Below are 17,094 nucleotides of genomic sequence, written 5' to 3' on the forward strand. Positions count from 1 at the left end.
AAACATGTTCAAAATATCTCTCCAAATATTTTCTTCAACCTGCCTCATAGCTAGCCATGCTAGCAACATCGTACTCAACCTAGGTCATGCTTAAAGCTATGGACTTCTCATCTAGAATATCATGGCATATCTCATACTAAAACAACACCCAGATGTGCTCATCTCATAAATAATGATCCCAAACAACATGAGTACATCCATGCATTCATATATCATAGGAAGAATATCTCAGATATATTTAGATACATGTGCACCTTGACATTGGCACCTAGAGCACTTTGTCACATTTTCATTAGGTGCCTCTTTACTTTTCCAGCACTAGCTCTTCTCTTCCTGTACTACATTTCTTTTCCTACACCTTAGTTTATCCTCTTGAAGGATCCACGTATCACATCTCATCAAGAGGTTAGAAGTATCCAAATACTCAAATATGCATGTTGGAAGTATAAGTAATCATCAAAGCAATAAGCCCAAACAATAATAGAATCAAAAAAAGGTAACACAAATCTAAAAGGTACTTATCTTTAACAAGAGGAGATCAACTCCTTCTTGAACCAAACTTCAAGAGTCATTACTATCCATTATTCAAACAATATTGTTGCCTTCAATATGTGTCAACCAACTTTATTAGCAACCAAGCCTAATTAAGACTATCTCATCTAGTGCTACATCAAACCTGTCACAAGTGCTTGAATATATTCAAATGATCATGTTAGGGTTTCTATATTGCATGTATCAAATATTTGTCATCATTTAGGATTCCTTCCAAACCTTAGCCTTATAATATCCATTAAACCCTAATAATCAGCTTGCCTAGGGTTTCCTTCAAACCCTAGTCTTCTTTCAGGTCTCCTCCATATTCTCTTGCTTCCATCAAAGGTGTCTTCTCAGGGGTGATCTCAATGACTTTTCTTCATCATAACTTTGATGCTATGTTAAATTTTATTAGGGATATATTGTTCTTTTCTTTAGATAATTGCATTTCTTCATTTTCATATTAAATTCACCACACAACATCATAACATTATTAATTTTTACCACATTATTCAGCAACATATGAAATTATATAGAAAGAGTGATATCATCATCAATGCAATGAAACATAAAAGAGAAATAGAAGAAAAGAATTCACACATACAAACACCAGGATTGGTCAGAGGCTAGGGAAAAACCCACTATGGGGAAAACCCTTTTAAATTATTCTTATTATTAGATTGTCATTGAATGATTTAGAAAAAGAGAGTACAATGATCCATATATTCAACCATAATATTATCCAGCAAAATCAACTAGATAATATCCAAGAGGATGATCCTAGCAAAAGTATTGATCAGATATCACTTCACCAGAATGTAATCAAGTTCAGTCATCTATGGTCAACTGTGGAAATTGACAAAACAAACCCTACTTTCCAACCTTAATAGTCAAAATTTGTCCTCTCGAAAAGAGGAATCTAGACCCATGATTTGAATTTGTCACTGAGTTGTCAAGTTAACATGGTAGTGGTGGACAAGTTGAGTAAGGTAACTCATTTTTTAGCTGTCAAGTCTATACACAAGGAAATTGATATTGCTCATATTTTCATGAAAGAAATATTTAGACTGCATGGGGTACCCAAGAAGATTATTTCATATAGGGATGTCAAGTTCACCTCAATGTTTTGGAAAGCATTGTTTACGGGTTTTGGGTTGGAATTAGCATTCAGTATAGTGTATCATCCTCAAAAGGATTGATAGACTAAAAGAGTAAACAAGGTGTTGGAAGACAAGTTGAGTATGTATTCCAAGTATTAGCCCAAAAGGTGGGAGGCGTTTCTACCTTTGGTATAATCTGTGTTGTAGCATTTTTTGGTTTTGATAAGTTAGAATAAATTAGACAAAAAAAATGAAAATGTATTTACAAAATGTTCAGATATGATATGGACAAAAAGAATATTGAATAAAAAATGTTAGGAAAATGTTTTCATAAATATGTCCATATCAAAGAAAATATTAGGGTAGATGCCCTAAAAAATGAAGGCAAAAATAAAATGTTAGGTTAGACAGAAAAGAAAAAGAAATCAACTATGAAAGTGTTGCAATTCTAAATGCCACTACTTTGTTCTAAATTCAGTTTGAAAAATAGTAGTTGTGTGCAGTTTGTTTAGATGCCACACTAGGTTGTTTTATCCAATTATAGAGTTGCATCATAATTGGATTTGTTTTAAATTAATTCTCATAGTTAGAAAATAAACTGGCTCAACAGTTTAATCTGAGCCAATGGAAGAAATAAGGTATAGAGATATATTGTTCATAAAAATCAAATATTGGGTTGCTAGTTCAAATGCACTCTGGAAGGATAAGTAAAAATATTAGGAATACAAGGGTAGGTAGAAATGTGAAAGTTTGAGATGTTGAGATGGTTATTTCCTAAAGATCAAAATATTGAGGGTAGGTAAGCGTCGCGCAAGTTCTCTGTGTGATATTGTTGTCAACTGTTGGATGATTGTTGATTGTTGATCGTGGGATCAATATCGCATTGCATCATTCATGAGTGAATGAACCTTGGGCAGAAGAATTTGCGATTTGTGATGTCACTGCCGAATGTTAGATCTGGAGAGAGGAGATCAACAACGTAGAGTCAACGTTGACCGGTCACTGTTCAATTGTTGTTTAGTTGTTGTTCAATTGTTGTTCAGTTGTTGTTTAATTGTTGTTTAATTGTTGTTCAGTTATTTTTCAATTAACCTCCTGCATCATTTTTCAAATAACCAAAGTTCAGAATTTATGTTATTTCATTCATATTCTATCACTTCATTCATTAAAACACCCAGACCCACAGCCGTAGCGTCCTCCTATCATATTGTGACCCCACCATTCGTTCCCCGCTCACATGTTAAACTCCCTCCACCTCACCTCTCATCCTGCACACTCCTCCGCAATAATACGGCCCACACTCCCTTTTGGCCCTAATTCACCGTCTGAAGTTTATCGGCGGGGGAGCGAAATGGGCAGTTTTTAATATGGCCTATATAAACCACAAAAGTACCTTTTAGTCTTTCGGGACTAAAAATCCCAAAACCACAAACCACTCCATATTACCCCCAAACGTGGTATCCTTCATAATCATTACCACTACCCCACGTCACATTCACTTCATATTTCCCGTCCAATCATCTGCTGCCTATCCGTTGCCCATTCATTTCCGCTCCCACGCATTTATAACCAAATGTCCATTAATTAACCCGTTGGATAATTAATGAACTTTCAAACGTTCGGCGCCACCTTCCCACTCCATTTTTCTCTTTATAAACACTATGTCATGCATTTCAAAGGTTACACAATTAACTTCTGCGACCAAGAGTATTCTTCAAGCCCGCCTGCTCAACAGCTCAGCCACTGTCCGACATTCTAGCAGCCACTTGTCTTGTTCACAAGCACACCTTCCAGGTCCACTTTTCAGTTACCTGTCTCCACTCTAGTAACTCCTTTTACCATTTTTTCATTTACAGTCTGTAGTTTTGTTTGACAAAATGCCTCCCAAGGGAAAAGCAATTGTAGAAGTTTCAAATCCTCTAATTCAACCACAGATTGATTTCCACCATACTCCATTAGTTGACAAGGATTAAAAAATCATTGAGACTTCTTTTAAATTTGATTTATTTGAAATTTATTGTTGGTGGGAAGAACAGCTAATTGACCAAAGTGATAAAATTAGGCTTTGAGAATCCTAGTCACCCCATTATATTTTTCCACAAATACACAGTGCTCCAAAGTTCGTGAGAAAATGCCATGAATCCTATGATCCCAGCCAGAGAGCCATTATCTCACCTACTGGAGAAATCCTCTGTCCTATTAACGTTGATTCAATTGAGAAAATGTTGCAGGCCCCTGCCACTAGACCAACTCATCCTTTTTCTCATGAAAACTTGATAGAAGCTTATAAAAAATTGGACTTTACCAAGAGATCCCAAACCCTGGAACTATTTTTAACAATTGGTAGTCCTCTACCAAAGAGAAATCCCCCATATGATTCATCTATATTTCCTGATAGAACTAGGCATATTACTACTATCCTATCTTATTTTCTTGGTTATCACTCTGATCAATCTGTTAATGAAGCCATCCTTGGTTTCTTATCCATGTTTTCTTTTGATTCTAAGCCTATTGTTATTTATGATTTCAGTCATTTCATAGCTGAAACCATACATGAGCAGTTTGTCAAATTTAACACTGAAGAAGTATTCAAGTATGCTTCAGTACTTGTGTATCTGTTTATATATTTTCAGGGGGACAAATTACCATTTTCTTTGCAGAAACTTGATGGAGATCCTACAGCCAGTGATTTTCTAGACTTCAATGGGGATGAAGGACAAAGAAGAATTCACATATAAGCAATTCATAGAACTGTTTATTCATCCAGCCCTCAGCCTTATGAGAAGCACTCCATTACTAAGGATCGGTGAAGAGATTGTCAAAGAACTTCAGTTCATAGATCAAGCTGCAAGAGGAGATTGGTATTGCTATCAGAACTACATAGAAATTGGGGGTTTTAGCTGTGAGCTTCCACCTTACAAACTGCCAAAGTACCTCCCTGTTAGAATCTTTGCATTGGAGCATTTGAAGCAAAGATTGAATGCAGATGAAGTACATTTTATAGCTACCAAAAAGAAATCGCAATTTAAGCTCAAAGCTCAAGTTGGTCCCTTCATTTGTAATACCAAGGCAGCAGGGGAGGAAGTTGATAAGCTACTAAACGAAATGAAATTTGCTCTCAGTTTCTCTTGGTAATATGACCCATTGGAAGTCATCTCCAAACTCAGGGTGGAAAATAAATTCACACCATATCATCATATAGCTAGGCCTAAGATAGACCAGGTCAAGAACCAGTTGGAATGGATAGAGAATACACTCCAAGAGGTTGAGGAGCAGGTAGTCTCTACATCAAATATGCAAACTCCAATTGCACAGGAAAAGACAACCAAGAGAGGGAGGGAAGAATAATCTTCACCTATAACAGAGGCAACAAGCCAAGGCTTCAACTTTTTTCACAGGAAAAAGAAACAAAGGGTTTCTATGAATGTTGATTCTCAGTCTCGTGAATAGTATATACAATCTCCAACTCAATCTACCACTTCTCATGAATAGCAGATAGTCCAAATTGTTGGAAGCACTACAAAGAATAAAGAGGAAGAAATCTTCCATGTCTTTAGTGAAATCAAAAGAAATAATGAAGAATTGAAGTTGAATACTTACACCCAATTCTGGAAGCATTCTTCCAGCTCTCAAGCAAGGCTTCTTTCAGTCTTTGACTCTGAGAAGGGGAAGATGCAAATGTCTTTCTTGCAGGCCCAAGTTCCTCAGCCCAAGACTGCAGCAAAATACCATAAACACACTTCTTTTGAGTTTAATGTTAAGGATGTGCATCCAATTGATCAAATTGAGATGCATAAACAAACTGGATAGATGATTTCTTCAACCTTGACAAACACTGCTATGATTTTGTCAAAGGTGCAGGTTACATTGGCCAACATTCAGTCACAATTAAAGTTGGAGAAGGTCTCCCCATTAGCAAAGGATACCAAGTTTCAGTATTTGGAAAATCTAGTGCTAAGGATGGGATATGATCCCTCAAACATAAATGTCGCAGGGGAGCTCATTAAGAAAAGAACACTGAGGTTGCAGCACTGAAGAAACTGTTGAAACTACCAGCATCTGAGGATCCAATGGCCAAAGAAATCGAGGAGACAAAGACCCAAAAGTCAGATATGATGAAACTCATCATAGAACAGAATTTGAAAATAAAATAAATGGAGGAGAAGATGGAGAAATTGGTTAAGGAGAAGGAGGAAGCTATCAAGAACATTCAAATTTCAGTGGATGTAGTCTCTCTTGCAGCAGTTCCCATCACTACAATTTCTATTACAACCACTACATCAGCAACAGGTACAGCAGAAGGAGTTGAACAGCTTATTGAAGCTATTCAAAACTTGTCTATCAAGATATGAGAAATAAATAAACTAAAGGATGAACTCAAAGAATTACATCTTATGAAGTATATATCAGACAATTCACACACAACTGAAACAAATAGACTTAAAGGCCAAGTGGAAATTTTGAAGAAAGAACTCACATATTATTTCATAGAAAACAAGTTGGATTTAGCAAAAGAAATTATGTGGGAAGAAATCACAAAGGCAATCAAGGAGATTTGTCCCTCCATTAAGATAATATTCAATCAAAAAGATCCCTTGGAGAAAGCTAAGGAAGCAGTGGAATCCATAACTAGGCAGCTGGAGGATATGCCAAAGACTGCCTCTGATATAATCAAATTTCTGAATTCCAAGGATGACTATGAGCTTGAGGAGTTAAGGATAAGTGACAGAACTGCAACAATATTAGAAGTAAAGAAGATTATCACTAAGAGAAATCTCAACCTTCCACTAAAAGAAAAATGCAGCAATGTTAACAACATGGTTAAGAGATTCTTCAACAAAATTGAACCTTCGATCAGCAAAGGTTTACCTTCTATGATGGTTATTAATGATAAATTGATGCCAATTGAGGATTATGTCAAAAAGTTAACAGAGGTGGGAACCCATGCAGCTTCAGTAGCCAATATGAATGGATCAGCAGCACCAGCTCTCATAGTAAAAACACTCAGGGATTCTTTCTTCATCCTGGATTAAATCAAGCATATATTTTTTGTTAAACCCACTTTCACTAAATATACCGAGATGGATGAAATCTACAGGAGGGTAACAAAGATTTCTATCCTAGATAAGAAACGTTGGGAAGAATTAACAGATTTACTTGATTAAGGATTATTGAACAACATTCAGTTTTTGAGGGAATAGTCAACTAGCTTCAACCACTTTTCAACTTTTTCAATGATAGTAATCAAATAGCACAACACCAAAGCAGTACCAGATCATTAGACAGTTTTATTTTTGATTGTGTAAATAATCTATTTTTGTAAAAGAAGTTTAGGATATTTTTCGTCCTATTGTTGTATAAATAACCATCTTCACGAGTTATTAAGGGTTGCACCCTTGAAGAAGCATTTCTAGACATCTGATGTAATTAATCTTTCTAGATCATTAATACGAAGCAAAGGATTCTGAATTCTGTTTTGCACAGTTTGTATTTCTTGTAAGTGTTTCCAGTGTCATTCATTATGTTTTTCTTCGTATACTTGTGTCTTGCAAAGATAACTAGGTAGGAGTAATTGTATTTCAATCTATTCCTATAAGCTTTCTGAACTGATAATCTATAAAGAGAATGAATTAATGGACTGTTTGTTTAATTAATTCCCTCAAAATTAATAAATCATTAGCATCTTTTGTAAGATCATGTGTATTTTCTCAAACCTGTAAACATAGTTTAAAGGTTTTCATACTTATGATTATCTAGCTTTCAATTTGAAAATTGTGGTAATCATATTACTTCTTTGTTTCTGCTCATCATCATAAAACCTATTTCACTGTGTAAATATTTATAGCAGCCCTCTGCTAAGATATTGATATTATTCAAGAGGTTAGGCACATGAGTTCTATATGTATTTCATCCATTGGTCTCCCAAATAAAACAAAACCCAAAAACATTTATCTTAGATGCGCTGGCATAATAGCTTACCATTATTATCTCAGAGGTACAACATCAAACTGGTGCCATTGTTGAGGACTCGAATTTCATTATATTTCCCTGGGGCAACGATATGTATTCTATTCCTTTAAGGTGATTAAAGGTCTAGAAAGGTTAAAATCCTTCACCTAGCGACTCCACTGTCCTAAACTGGCACCTTTTAAGCACACCAGATCTTGTTCAGAGGCTAACTTAGTTGATCCTTTGTCAGACCCTGAAAGAATTATGAGAAAATCTAGTTCTAAAAGGGGAAATCAACCCTCTTCTTCTTCTTCTTAAGTCTTTTACTCTGAAGATTTAGCATCATTTGATCCTTATAGTAACATTCCATCCAATCCAGATTACTCCCACCTATCACCTAGGGTTGCTGAACTCTTAAATAGGGGAGTTGATTTTAAATCAGCATTCCTCATTCATTCATTTGAATCTCATCCAAAACCCTCACTACCACCAGGATCACCTAAAACTAAGTCTGACTTGGGTGTTAATTTACTAGAATACAAACCAACAGATTTCATATCCCCTGCCACTTATTCAATTCCTACCACATCTGGAAAACCTGAAGCTTCTACTTCTAAAAATCCTAAAGAGACCTTCTCTGTGTATTCAAATCCACTCTTTGAAACAAATGAGGGTAGTCATCCATAGGTCCAGAATTTAGTTCTTAGGACTCCTTTGAAATCATTCAGGAGATCCCCTCCTTCTTCACCTCCAACTAGTTCTTCACCCCCTCAATCACCTTTTTCTTCTTCATCTTCTTCAACTTCTTCATCCACACAAACACCTCATACACCACCTCCCACTATGGATTTCCAACCTATTGTATAGGCTAGATACGTAGCTTTAGTCTTACCTCCTAATCTCAATGCATTCCCGGCTAGATACTTGAAATACCTTCCTAGATATAATGGAGAAACTCCAGTAATTGAACCTCGTGCCAAAACTACTCAAACTCAAATGAATTTTATTTGACCATTAGATCAGTCAATGATACTCCTCAAAATGACAAAAATGCATTGACTACTTTTAATGTTGAAAAAGAGTTAGAAAGAGTTAAAATCCCAATTCCTCTTTCAGAACTTTCTAAAAACCCTAGATATAAAAATCAGGTCTCCAAATGGATACAAAATACCTCGATTGATGCTGAAGGTGATATCATCAGTGTGCAAGATGAAAAACCAGCAGTTGTTTTTGGCCCAAGCTCAGATATGATAGATGAAATAGTGCCTCCTTCCTATGTAACTCTTACGACAAATGATTCCATGTTGTATAATTATATGCTTGATTCTGGAGCATCACATAACCTCATGCCAAAAACTATCATGGATCATTTGAAACTTGACATAACTAGATCCTATCATGACTTGTACACCTTTGATTCTAAAAGGGTGCATTGCTTAGGATTGATTAAGGATTTAGTAGTCACCCTTGCCCAAATTCCAGTGAAAAGTGTAGTACTTGATATAGTTGTCACAAATATCCCTCCCAAATTTGGAATGCTCCTTTCAAGGTCTTGTTGTGCCAAATTAGGGGGAACTCTTCAGATGGATATGTCTTATGCTACTATTCCAGTTTATGGAGGAGAACAACTAAGATTATATAGGGAGGTGAGATTTGTGCACACTCTTTTGCAAAACAAACCAGCCAAGGAACCATCCCATTTATGCAATTGACCAAGATTTTGGTTGCTTTCAACTCTCTTCAAACCAAGTGCATTAAACTCAAGTTAAAATTGAATATGTAATTGAAAGTCTAGTACCAAATCAAACTAATATATGGAAACTATTCTTTTATGGCTCCTATACAAAAGATGGATCAAGAGCTGGAGTAGTTTTAATATCACCAGAAAAAAAAAAAAAAAACAAAACAAAAAACAAAACAAAACAAAACAAAACAAAACAAAACAAACAAACAAACAAACAAACAAACATTACCCAATCATGTAAGCTCGACTTCGAAGTTACAAATAATGTGGCTGAATATGAAGCTTTCCTTTTGGGATTGCAATTAGCTAAAAGCTTAAAGGTTCAAAACTTAAGTATTTTTACTGATTCAGAACTTATTGTCAAACAAGTGAGAAATATTTGCCAGTCTAAACACCCTAGACTTAGGTCTTACCAAAATGAAGTATGGGATTCAGTTGAAAACTTCTTTGATGCTTTTAATTTGACTTATATTCCAAGAGATCAGAATATTCATGTAGATGCCTTAGCTGTTTCTTCTAGTTCATTTAAAATTCCTGATCAAACTAATTTACTCTACCAAATACAAGTCAAGTATAGAACATTTATCCCAGAAAATCTAAAACACTGGCAAATATTTGAAGATGATGAACACTTGAAATCTTTTCTGCAAGTTGTAGATCAATTTTCTGTTCTACAAATTGATGAAGATAGATCCGAAATAAATGAAAATACAAGTGAGAATGATACTTTAGATTTTAATTCAAAAATTGTTGATCATGAAATTATTCAATTGTCTAAAAATTTTATTCCCAAAGGCTTGATACCTTTAGAAAAATTGTTTGATCAAATGATGTCTTCTGAAATCCTCAGTCCATTTCTTTGGAAGAAGACATAGAAGAAATTAACATTGGAACAAATGATGATGTCAAAAGCATCAAAATCTTTGCATCTATAGACCCTGAGATTAAAAATCAATATCTTAAGTTACTTCAAAATTATAAGGATGCTTTTGCTTGGAGCTATGTTGATCTAAAAACTTATGATACTTCATTAATACAGCATAAGATCCCTTTGAAGCCAGAAGCAGTATCTTATCAACAAAAACTTAAGAGGATTAATCCAACCCTTCTACCAACTGTCGAAAAGGAAATTAAGAAAATTCTAGATGCCCAGATCATTCTCCCTCTTAGATATTCTAATTGGGTTGCAAATTTAGTTCCTATTAGGAAAAATAATAGAGAAATCGAACTTCGTGTGAACTTTAGAAATTTGAACAAAGCATCATTAAAGGATAATTACCCTTTGCCCAAAATGGATCATTTACTTCAAATGGTTTTAGGAGCACAAATACTTTCTATGATTGATGGTTTTTAGGTTATAATTAGGTGAACGTTGATCCAGCAGACAGGGAAAAGACAGGCTTCACTACACCCTGAGGTACATTTATGTACGCTAGAATGCCATTTGGCTTATAAAATGTTGGAGTAACATTTCAGAGAGCTATGTATGTATCTTTCATGGTTCAGGTAAACAAGTTCGTGGTTATTTATCTTGATGACATTACTATTTTTTCTAAATCTGATCAGGAACATCTAAAGCACTTGATCAAGGTTTTTGACAAGTGTAGGAAGTTTGGGATATCATTGAACCCTAAAAAGTCTTTGTTTGCTATCAAATAAGGAAAACTATTGGGCCATATAATCTCAAAGGAAGGAGTGGTAATTGATCGCAAGCGTGTGTCTGCCATTGAAACATTGACCTTACTTAGAAACAAGAAAGAAATTCAAGCTTTTATGGGTAAGATTAACTTTTTAAGGAGATTCATCCCAAATTATGCAGAGATTGTAAAAAATATAACTGACATGCTCCGAAAGGATCATGAAGTTAAATGGACTGTCTCTTCTGGGCATGCATTTGATCAGATTAAGAAATATATCTCTGAAGCTCCCACCTTGGCCAACCCTGATTATACTAAACCATTTAGTATCTTTTATTTTGCCTCAGAAACAACCCTTGCTGTTGTTCTATTACAAAAGAATGAAGATTCCCATGACTAGCCCATAGCCTTTTTCAGTAAGGTTATGAGAGATGTCGAGCTTAAGTATGACATAATAGAGAAGCAAGCCTATGCCCTCATTCAAGCCCTAAAATCCTTTAGGATGTATGTCCTACATTCACCTATTACTACTTATGTTCCTAATGGTGTTGTAAAAATAATTTTAACTCAACCTGAAACTGATGGGAAAAGAGGTAGGTGGATCACTCAAATACTTGAGTTTAATATAACTATCAAAACTACAAAGCTAGTAAAATGCCATGGATTAGCTAAGCTTCTAGAAGAATCCAATTGCAAAGTGCTTGGAATCAATTCTATTCTAGAAGTACAAGGGAAGAATCCACAAGAACCTTTTTTCCTAGTACAAGGGAAGAATCCATAAGAACCTTATGTCCTAGTACAAGGGAAGAATCCACGAGAACCTTCTATCCTTGCACAAGGGAAGAATCCATAAGAACCTTCTGTCCTTGTACAAGGGAAGAATCCACAAGAACCTTCTGTCCTTGCACAAGGGAAGAATACACAAGAACCTTTTCTAATTTTACAAGGGGAGAATCCATAAGAACCTTCTCTTCTACCTGAAGAAAAGAATCCACAAGAACTTTTACCTTCAGATCATATTAGCCCTTTACATATTGATGACAAATTTCTATTGTCATATTGGTATCAAGACATTTTAAATTTTCTACTCCATTTTGAATGCCCAACATCATTTTCCAAAGCCCAATGTAAAAATATTAAATTGAAAGAAGTCAAGTACTGCATCATAAATGCAAATTTGTACTGGAAAGATCCACTGAATATTTTGTTATTATGTTTAATAGAATCAGAAACTGAAGGAATCATTGATCAGTTCCATATAGAATTTTGTGGAGGACATTATGCTTGGAGAGTAACAGCATACACGATTTTAAGGGGAGGATTTTATTGTCCAACATTGTTCTTACAAGTGAGGGAAAAGGTCAGAGGTTGTGTTCCTTGTCAGATGTTTGCTGGTAAGTAGAAACTAGCAGCTCTTCCACTAGTACCATCAATAATATCAGCACCTTTCCTTCAATGGGGATTAGATTTTGTTGGAGAAATCCATCCCACTTCAAGTAATTAGCACAGATGGATCCTCATAGCAGCAGACTACTTCACTAAATGGGTAGAAGCAATTTCGATAAGAAATGCTACCGATTCGGTAGTAATTAAATTCATTGAAGAAAATATCTTATTTAGGTTTGGTTGCCCAACTTAAATTGTCACAAATAATGCAACAACATTCTCTAGTGTTAAACTGATTGATTTTTTCCAGAAATATCAGATTTTGTTACATCATTCAACTCCATACTACCCTCAAGGTAATGGCCTCGCAGAATCCTCAAATAAAAGTCTGGTAAAGGTAATCAAAAATACCCTAGAAAATCATAAAAAGAGTTGGGACTCTCATTTAATTTATGTAGTATGGGCAAACAAAATAACTCCAAAAATATCTACTTGGAAATCTCCTTTTCAATTATTCTATGGGAAAGATGCAATTTTTCCCACCAATTTGGCTTTCCTAGTTCTAAAATTCTTGCAGGACTCAACAGATGAACCTAATGATTTTTCAAGAAGGATAAATCAGATTATTGAACTAAATGAAAAAAAAGATGAAGTTCAATACAAATTGAAGAAATATCAAAATAAGATGAAAATCTTGTTTGTCAGAAGAGCTAGGGAAAGGGACTTCGGGGAAGGTGACCTAGTTCTAAGATGGGACTCTGGGAGGGAGGAAAAGGGAAAGTATGGTAAGTTTGATAACCTATGGTTTGGTCCTTTAGCAATTGTTGAAGTGAAGGGAAACAACACTTTTGTGCTACAAAATCTTGAGGGACTATATTCCACTTATCTTGTAAATGGAAGGTTTCTCAAACATTTCATTCAGTACTAAGAAGTTGGGATACATTACATTGTAAAAACTCTAGTTTCTTTTACTTTTCAAGCTGTCAGTGAGATTTTTTATAGCAAAGGACTCCATAGCATGAGGAGAAGGCACATGGATCTTCAGGTTCTTTGCATTCTACAGGAGAAAGCAGTCCCCAGTTAGAGCCAATGTTGTAGCATTTTTTGGTTTTGATAAGTTAGAATAAATTAGACAAAAAAATGAAAATGTATTTACAAAATGTTAAGATAGGGTATGGACATAAAGAATATTGAATAAAAAATGTTAGGAAAATATTTTCACAACTATGTCCATATCAAAGAAAATGTTAGGGTAGATGCCTAAAAAATGAAGGCAAAAATAAAATGTTAGGTTAGACAAAAAAGAAAAATAAATCAACTCTGAAAGTGTTGCAAATCTAAATGCCACTACTTTGTTCTAAATTCAGTTTGAAAAATAATAGTTGTGTGCAGTTTGTTTAGATGCCACACTAGGTTGTTTTATCCAATTATAGAGTTGCATCATAATTGGATTTGTTTTAAATTAATTCTCATAGGTAGAAAATAAATTGGCTCAACAGTTTAATCTAAGCCAATGGAAGAAATAAGGTATAGAGATAGATTGTTCATAAAAAGAAAATATTGGGTTGCTAGTTCAAATGCACTCTGGAAAAAAAAAAAAGTAAAAATGTTATGAATACAAGGGTAGGTAGAAATGTGAAATTTTGAGATGCTGAGATGGTTATTTCCTAAAGATCAAAGCATTGAGAGCAAGTAAGCATCACGCAAGTTCCCTGTGCGATATTGCTATCAACCATTGGATGACTGTTGATTGCTGACTGTGGGACCAATATCACATTGCATCATTCATGAGTGAATGAACCTTTGGCGGAAGAAAGTGTGATTTGCGATGCCACTATTGACCATTAGATCTGGAAAGAGGATATCAACGGCGTAGAGTCAACGCTAACCGGTTGTTGTTCAATTGTTGTTCAGTTGCTATTCAATCATTGTTCAGTTAATGTTCAATTATTGTTCAGTTTTTGTTTAGTTGTTGTTCAATTGACCTCCTACGTCATTTTTTAAATAACCAAAGTTTGGACTTTATGTTATTTCATTCATATGCTATCACTTCATTCATTAAAACACCTAGACCCACAGTTGTCGCGTCCGCCTATCATATCGCGACCCCACCGTTCATTCCTCACTCACATGTTAAACTCCCTCCACCTCACCTCTCATCCTACACACTCCTTCGCAATCATATGGCCCACACTCCCTTTCTGCCCTCATTCGTCATCCGAAGTTTATCGGCCCGGGGGGGCAAAATGGGCGGTCTTTAATACCGCCTATATAAACCACAAAAGTACCTTTTAGTCTTTCGGAACTAAAAATCCCAAAACCACAAACCGCTCTGTCTTACCCCCGAACGTGGTATCCTTCATAACCGTTATCGTCACCCCACGTCGCGTTCACTTCATATTTCCCGTCCAATCATCTGTTGCCTATTCGTTGGCCATTCATTTCCGCTCCCACGCATTTATAACCAAATGTCTGTTAATTAACCCGTTGGATAATTAATGAAATTTCAAACGTTCGATGCTACCTTCCCACTCCATTTTTCTTTTTATAAACATTGTGTCTTGCATTTCAAATGTTACACAGTTAACTTTTGTGACCAAGAGTATTCTTCAAGCCCACCTGCTCAACAGCTCAACCATTGTCTGACATTCTAGCAGCCACTTGTCATGTTTGCAAGTACACCTTCCAAGTCCACTTGTCAGTTACCTATCTCCACTCAGGTAACTCCCTTTACCATTTTTTCATTTACAATCTGCAGTTTCGTTTGACAAAATGCCTCCTAAGGGAAAAGCAATTGCAGAAGTTTCAAATCCTCTAATTAAACCACAGATTGATTTCCACCATACTCCATTACTTGACAAGGATTGCAAAATCATTGAGACTTCTTCTCAATTTGATTTATTTGAAATTTATTGTTGGTGGGAAGAGAAGCTAATTGACCAGAGTGATGAAATTGGGCTCTGGGAATCCCAATTACCCCACTATATTTTTCCACAAATCCACAGAGCTCCAGAGTTCATGAGAAAATGCCATGAATCATATTATCCCAGCTAGAGAGCCATTATCTCACCTACAAGAGAAATCCTATGTCCTATTAACGCTGATTCAATTGAGAAAATGTTGCAGGCCCCTGCCACTACACCAACTCATCCTTTTTCTCATGAAAACTTGATAGAAGATTATAACAAATTGGACTTTACCAAGAGATCCCAGACCCTGGAACTATTTTTAGCAATTGGTAGTCCTCTACCAAAGAGAAATCCCCCTTATGATTCATCTATGTTTCCTAATAGAACTAGGCATATTACTACTATCATGTCTTATTTGCTTGGTTATCACTCTAATTAGTCTGTCAATGAAGCCATCCTTGGTTTCTTATCCATGTTTTCTTCTGATTCTAAGCCTACTGTTATTTATGATTTCATTCATTTCATAGCTGAAACCATACATGAGCAGTTTGTTAGAGTCGGTCTAGTAGCCCTCCACCGGAGATCAAAGCTCTTTGCATTTCATGATTAGGTGTCCCATCAGTGTGATCATGTTGCATTCCGTTAGGCATGCCATAATCCTGGTGGAGGGGGCTTGTGTCTTTATTCCCCTCTTGTTTGGCACTGCTGGTTCAGGATTGTTCAAGTAAATAAAGTCCTCAAAGGGTCATTCATTTTGCTTTAAATTTTAAGGTCTTAGGTCTAGGGTTGAGTCTAGTTTTGTCTTGAGAGGTCATCAAGGACCAGCAAGCCAGAGGGATGTCCTTCATTAAACATTTCTTATCATTGTACAGCTAAAATTTTTGCCTTGTTCTTAAAAACTCTATTTTTGAAAACAAGGTCTTTATCTCATTTTTGTAAAAATTCTCAAAATTTCAAATTCTTCAAATGTCGAAGTGCAGCCTTGGTCTCCTATGCCAAAGCATCCCAAAAGCTATCCCTGCAAAAATTTTCAGAAGAAATCATCATTTCAACCAATTTATCAAAGAAATGAAATTAAAGGTCAGAGCCAATTAAAGCAAAAAAAAGTCAACATGCAAACATAACAAAGTGGGTTTTGGGCAAGTGAAAAATTAAAAGGAAGACTATAAAAGCATGCCATCCCTCATTGGTAACTCATTTGCCTCTCAACACTTCAAGAAGATACTTGTCAAGTCAATTTCAAGGTTCATTGGGCGAATTGAGTAGTTGCAGCAGCGCGCTACGCATCAGAGGAGGCGCGCTACGCGTTGGAGGGCGCGCTACGCATCAGCGCGCAGTTTCCAGTTCAATTTAACTCAGGCGCTACGTGTTGGGAGGCGCGCTACGCATCAGGCTGGGCGCACTACGCGTTGGATTTCTTGCTCAGGAAATCGCCAGCAAGCCATCAAATCTGCTTCTTTCTCCAAATCTTTCAGGTAGGCCTCTAATCCATGGTGGTTTTGGTTTGGCTAAGATGAATGAGTAATGAAAATGCAAAAATGCCATGCTAATATGGAGTAAAACCCTACCTTGCTGTATCAAATTTAAAAAATGCAAATGTGCTAGGGTTTCATTGAAAGTTGCTGCCCAAGGTTACTCATTTTCCCATTCCTCTTTCCCCATATTTTCCTCACCATTTTCCTTGACATTTCCCATGAAAATCATATAATTTCCCTACTAAAAATCATTAAAATCCCTAAACCCTACTAATTCCTAAAATCCTATGTAAATTTCCTAAACCCTACTTCCCATTACAATCCTACAAATTATGATTGTATATGTTCCATGTTCCTTTC

This window comes from Pinus tabuliformis, chromosome 6 (assembly GCF_031772625.1).
Source record: "Pinus tabuliformis cultivar Carrire ecotype Pingquan chromosome 6, CPIR1, whole genome shotgun sequence".
NCBI lineage: Eukaryota > Viridiplantae > Streptophyta > Pinopsida > Pinales > Pinaceae > Pinus > Pinus tabuliformis.